Raw genomic sequence first — 5,552 nt, 5'->3', positions numbered from 1 at the left:
GGGGGGGCGTGGGAAGCGACGTGGAGATGACAAACGAAGACATATCTACCATCACAACCACAAACTCCTCCTTTACGAGTAGAGATCAATGTGAACATGATTTCAAATGGGCCTCTACAAACATGGTAGCAAGTACAAATTATACATATCATTATAGATAACAATCCGCCGTGTTTCCTATTAAAGGGGATTAAATCATGAATATATTTTTCATCACGTACTAGCGCGCATCTGCGCCATTTGACACAACGGGTCCACTAGTCATTCTAACCATATCATGCCCCTGAGGGTTCCCAGCATGCTCCATACCTTTTCTTATGATTTGCATTAATAATTAAATAGTCAGCCCATAGATCTCAAGGCCTTAGTGCATAAAATATATGACAGGTAACTTGCCTACCAGTCTAAATGCTACAGTCTACCATAAAAATAAAACAAAATGGTAGAGCCTCTTAGAGTGCATTGTTTTTAACACAATACAAACACAAATGCTCATATATACACGTATACACTCATCCCTATGAATAGACACGCGCACCCTATATCTATGAGCACCTCCGAGAGACTAAACCGGTATATCATTCTGAGATTGACGAAGTCACAAAGGGGCCTTGTAGTCGACGGGAACGTCTCCTCCCACTAAACACGCATCGCCGAAAATCCTGAAATAAATCCAGGAATGAATGCGAGCACCAGGACTTCAACCCTAGATACCACTGTCGACCTAACCATCCAACCACTGCATTGTCGAGATTAAATGTATAGCTCCCAAATTTTTCTGGTTACGTTTATCTTAGTATCAGAGAAAGATCAGAGAATATAAATGTGGGCAATGAATACTTGCTCCAAAATGCAATATCCTGCACCGAGTAGGAAGGAACGCAATATCTCAAGAAGGGATTTAATGCCAACAAATTAATTAAATTAATAATATCATAAATGCATGCCTTGATATGCATCTACACCCGCCTATATATTTTCCTCACCCGTCCAATGTTTCTACCCATTCAGAGCACAAAACAAACCCCGAAGTGATCTCTCTTATTAGATACCCATGGCGACATACTCACATATGTTTGTCACCCTTGTCATCCTTTCTATTCTCAGTGTCCACTTCCAAGCCCAAGGTATGTATAGACATCGTATTGGTGGAGTGATAGGTCTACAAAAAGAAGTGGACTTTTACCAAATTCGTATATCAATCCTACGCCAATATAGACATAAGGCGTGGAATATTTGGTTCAAATATGCCTTATGCAAGTACAAGGTACCCTCATCTACATATCCGCTACTGGTACAAAAATCTCGAGTTTTAACATCTTTTATGGTAGATTAGTAATAATAATAGCCTAAAAGGCCAAGCAAAACCTATTATTATACAGGCTGACAAAGTTCAAACATTGTACACCCATGGTTATTTACATGTTGCTCAATGTTCATAAAGTTTGGTAATCACTTACCATTTATTGCTTAAGAAATGTTAACTTTATATTTATTAAGCATGAATATATCTAGAAAAAGTCGCTGTGTACTTAAACAATCCGCTAAAACGGTGTATATATATACTTGCACACAAAAATGAGTAAAAAAATGGAGTTCTGTTGGTTGGACTTATGAGTTCTTATTTAGATTCTCATGCTATAAAAAGAGATGCCACTGCCCTTTATCATTATATTTCAAATTAACATAAATATATGATGTGCATGATGAACAGGAGCAACAGAAAGTGTCGCAACTGACAACTCAGTACGTGACAGGAAGACAATTGTCCAAGGGACCTATTTGCCTCAAAGAACCGTTTCAAGACGGTGCACACCATGCAGAAGTTGTGCACAAAAAACTTGTTGCTACGAGTTTATTTGCAATGATCCTACAAATCCAGGTCTCACTTGCGTTGGTACTATGCTCTATTGTGGCTGTACTATTGAAACTTGTAATAGTAATTTTTAATTTTTTTGCTTACGAAAATAAATGGGAATAAAGCATGGAAGTTTGTGATACAAATGTGTTTTAGTGGAGTTTCAAGGATGACTAAAAGAAGTAGATGCCCTTACCTTATTACGTTAAGTTCCACTGATGATTAAACTTGCAAGTTTGATGATACAAATACTATTTTTATATAAATTACACAAAAGCAAAAATTGGTCAATTCCAAGCTATCTTAGTTGTCAAACTATGTGGATCTAACAGTCTACATCACTTGAAAGTTGAGCACGACCACATTTAGAGTGTTATGAAATTACGAGTTTGGTTGATCCCAAATATCTCCACCACCCAACCCTCTATGGTATGGAAGAGACCGTCGACCCTACCTTTCATGTCTTTGCTAATCATCCAATAAGAATCGATCCCCTCACCAATAGTGTCAAGTCATGCCTTAGAGACTTTCTCGAGCTGCTTGATCTTTCTGCTTATCGCGTCAGGGGACGGCTGTTCCTTTCCCCACTCACGTGGTTCCGGCCCAAGAGGAGATAGATGAATAGATCCTCGGATGTTAAACTTCTTCTTCTTCTTTTCCTTCTCTTCCTCGATGATCTTCCCCTTGCTAGTCTCCACCTCCTCCGGCATCTCCTCCTTTAGGCTCATTTTTCTAGGATCCTCCCATCCCATCAGGACGACCTCCTCCAAGCTTGGGAAGGAGATGATCTTGATGGAAGTTGGGGAAGATCCATTTCTCATGGCGGTGACCGGTTTGTTTATCTTGTAGAACAAGGTTTGGTGAAGAGGTGTCATGCAAAAAGGACTCGAGATTAGATTGATATTGAGTGAAGGGAAGTAACCCTTGGCCTTAAATAATGGTTAGAGGATCAATCTTAGAGACGAAGTTAGAAGAAAATCAAAACAAAATCCAGAAAGAATCAAGAAAAAATATCGATCGATGACCTTTGGTACGGCCGCGTGCAGGCGTATCACTGCTTGTGCCACTGGTCGCCACAAGCTCTTATTTTTCAAACCTGTCACCGAAGTCAAGGTTGGTACGACTGACTGCGCTCATACCTTAGGCCATCTTGAAAACAATACCTTCTCTTGCTTTCTGTTGAGGAGCAGTGCCAGCACACACCACTACAAAAAAACACTTCTGTGATGATACGTGTTTGTCATAGTAGGTCATGTTTTCTGTCATGCATGTACATTCGTGACGATTTTATGACGGAATCAAGATAGTTATACATGTGTTGTCGTAGAAGTGTTCCATGACAATACTCAAATTATCATCACGGAAGTGTCCACTTCCATGACGATAAATGGTGCGTCATCAAAGTGCTTTTGCCAAGGGTAACCGACACGTGGCATCCACTGTAATGGGTCACCGTTAAACTCTCGGGTCTGGTTTTGGATCCGATAACCCGCTAACAGCCCAGGCCAAGGGCAATTTTTCACGTGTAAAATTCTCATTGGCCAAAGGAACCACGTATAAGTTCGACGTCACGATGGATGTCATTCATCCTTGGACGAGATGGGCCTATGAAAAAATGATATGTGGCACGACCCAACATTGGCCCATTTAGGTTAAAAAGGCTGGCCCAGTCAAAGGCCCATAAGCTTCGCTCAGGTACTAGTGGGTTGACCCATTTATGGCCCACCGCCAAATCCGGCCCATTAATTGTTCGCTTAGTCTTTGGACCCCATTATGGCCCAATGTGTTTTCGGCCTGTTAGAGTCCCTATGTAGAAATGGCCCATTTCAGCATGGTGTGTCTTTTGGCCTGGTAATGGCCTGTGTTGCACATGGACCATTTATGGTCTGACGTGACATTTGGCCGGTTAATGACCCGTGATCTCGGTGGCAACACTTCAGCCCAACCTGACTTTGGGACTATTAAAGGCGTGTCTTACATTTCGGCCCGTTGGTGCCTCTACAGAGCTTTTGGCCTACTAAAGGCCTATGAGATGATTGGGAAAACCAAGGCCCGAGGTATGTTTCGGCCTGATAATGACCCGTAATGTAACTAGGCCTATATTGGCTCGATGTTTATTTCAGCCTACTAAAGGCCCATGGACTACTCTTAAAAATTGAGGCCCAACATGCTTCTCGGCCTGCTAAAGGCCCATGGTGTCTTTTGGGCCAACACATGCCAGCAGAATATTCAGCTTGTTAATGATCCAAAGCTACATCGGCTGAACTAAATTTGGGCATGCTAAAGGCCCATTAGAGTTATGAGCCTAGTCATACAGTGTCTATGAAGGGCCCATACAGCAGCTCCGCAGTAGGCCCTAGTACAGCTTGTTGCGGGCCGGCCCAATTATGGCCCGCTGAATGCAGGTGTAACACCCCGATAATTATGCTACAATGAATACCTGACTAATGATGCCACACCATCCCATTTTGCTAAGCTTAATCTCTCCTTGTTAAAACCTAAGTCAAATTCAAATTTAAATACAAGTCAAATTTGTAATTCTTCAAAAAGGAAATTTAAAATGTTCGTTGGGTTGCAATTATTCACTAACTAATTTTCATGAAGAAACCAATATTTCTTCTTCTTATTAAAACTCCCTTATCTTCATTTAAAACAGAACTAACACTATTAAATTGAGCTTTTTTGATTTAAACAAATAGTTAAACATTTCAAGATAAATTGAAACTATTTGTGATGGCTCAAAATGTTGTCTCATATTTATGTGCCAATTTTCAAATTCAACAAAAGTCAATTGGTTTTAAAATAAAATGCAAAGTAGAAAAGAAATAAATAAAACAAAAATGTAAAAGAATAAAAGGAAAAGGACCTGAACTATTGTGCATATGGGCTCAAGTGTCCACAGTGCCCCAAAGCCCAGCCCACGACAGCCTCTCCCCCACCTCTGTACAGTGGGGAGGCAGAGGCCTGGGCGTGGCGTGCATCCATGGCACCATGGACGTGGATGGCCTCCACGTGCCCCCCTCGGCCTACAAAGGCATCCACCAAAACCCTAGCATCTGTCTCGCTCATTCCCCCTTCTGTCACGCCCAATATGCGATACTATCCTAAAGAAACTCGAAGGTCCCACCAAGGATAGAACCGCAGATTGAGACGCTTTTGCAAGGTGGATATCATTACATCAACATTACATAAAAGATGGGGATACATACAAGGCATACAAATGCCGCAAGAATACATCAATACATCATACGTAAGATCAACATCCGACTACGGATGAAACACAAACAGAAACTCAAATGACATCCACCCTGCAAGCCCAGGCTGCCGACCTGGAACCTATCCCCTGATCAAAGAAGCAGAAGAAGAACTCCAAACAACTAAACGTTGCTCTCGCGTCATGATCATCGCATAACCTGCACCTACAACTGTTGTTGTAGTAATCCGTGAGCCACGAGGACTCAGCAATCCCATTACCATGGGTATCAAGACTAGCAAAGCTTAATGGGAATGGAAAGGATAAGTGGTGAGGTTGCAGCAGCGACTAAGCAAATATGGTGGCTAACATACGCAAATAAGTCAAGACTAGCAAAGCTTAATGGGAATGGAAAGGATAAGTGGTGAGGTTGCAGCATCAACTAAGCAAATATGGTGGCTAACATACGCAAATAAGAGCGAGAAGAGAGGCAAACGAAAT

The 5,552-nt window shown here is 41.6% G+C and overlaps 1 long non-coding RNA gene across 1 annotated transcript; it reads left to right on the top strand.

Moving 5' to 3' along the window:
* The first annotated feature begins 998 nt into the window (after positions 1-998).
* LOC123040988 (uncharacterized) lies at positions 999-1,996 on the top strand. Its single transcript, XR_006418342.1, has 2 exons — positions 999-1,127; positions 1,715-1,996. It is a non-coding gene; the product is annotated as an uncharacterized lncRNA (long non-coding RNA).
* Positions 1,997-5,552: the final 3,556 nt, after the last annotated feature.

The sequence above is a fragment of the Triticum aestivum genome, chromosome 2B (assembly GCF_018294505.1).
Source record: "Triticum aestivum cultivar Chinese Spring chromosome 2B, IWGSC CS RefSeq v2.1, whole genome shotgun sequence".
NCBI classification, from domain to species: domain Eukaryota; kingdom Viridiplantae; phylum Streptophyta; class Magnoliopsida; order Poales; family Poaceae; genus Triticum; species Triticum aestivum.
This window is presented reverse-complemented; position numbering and strand designations above follow the sequence as displayed.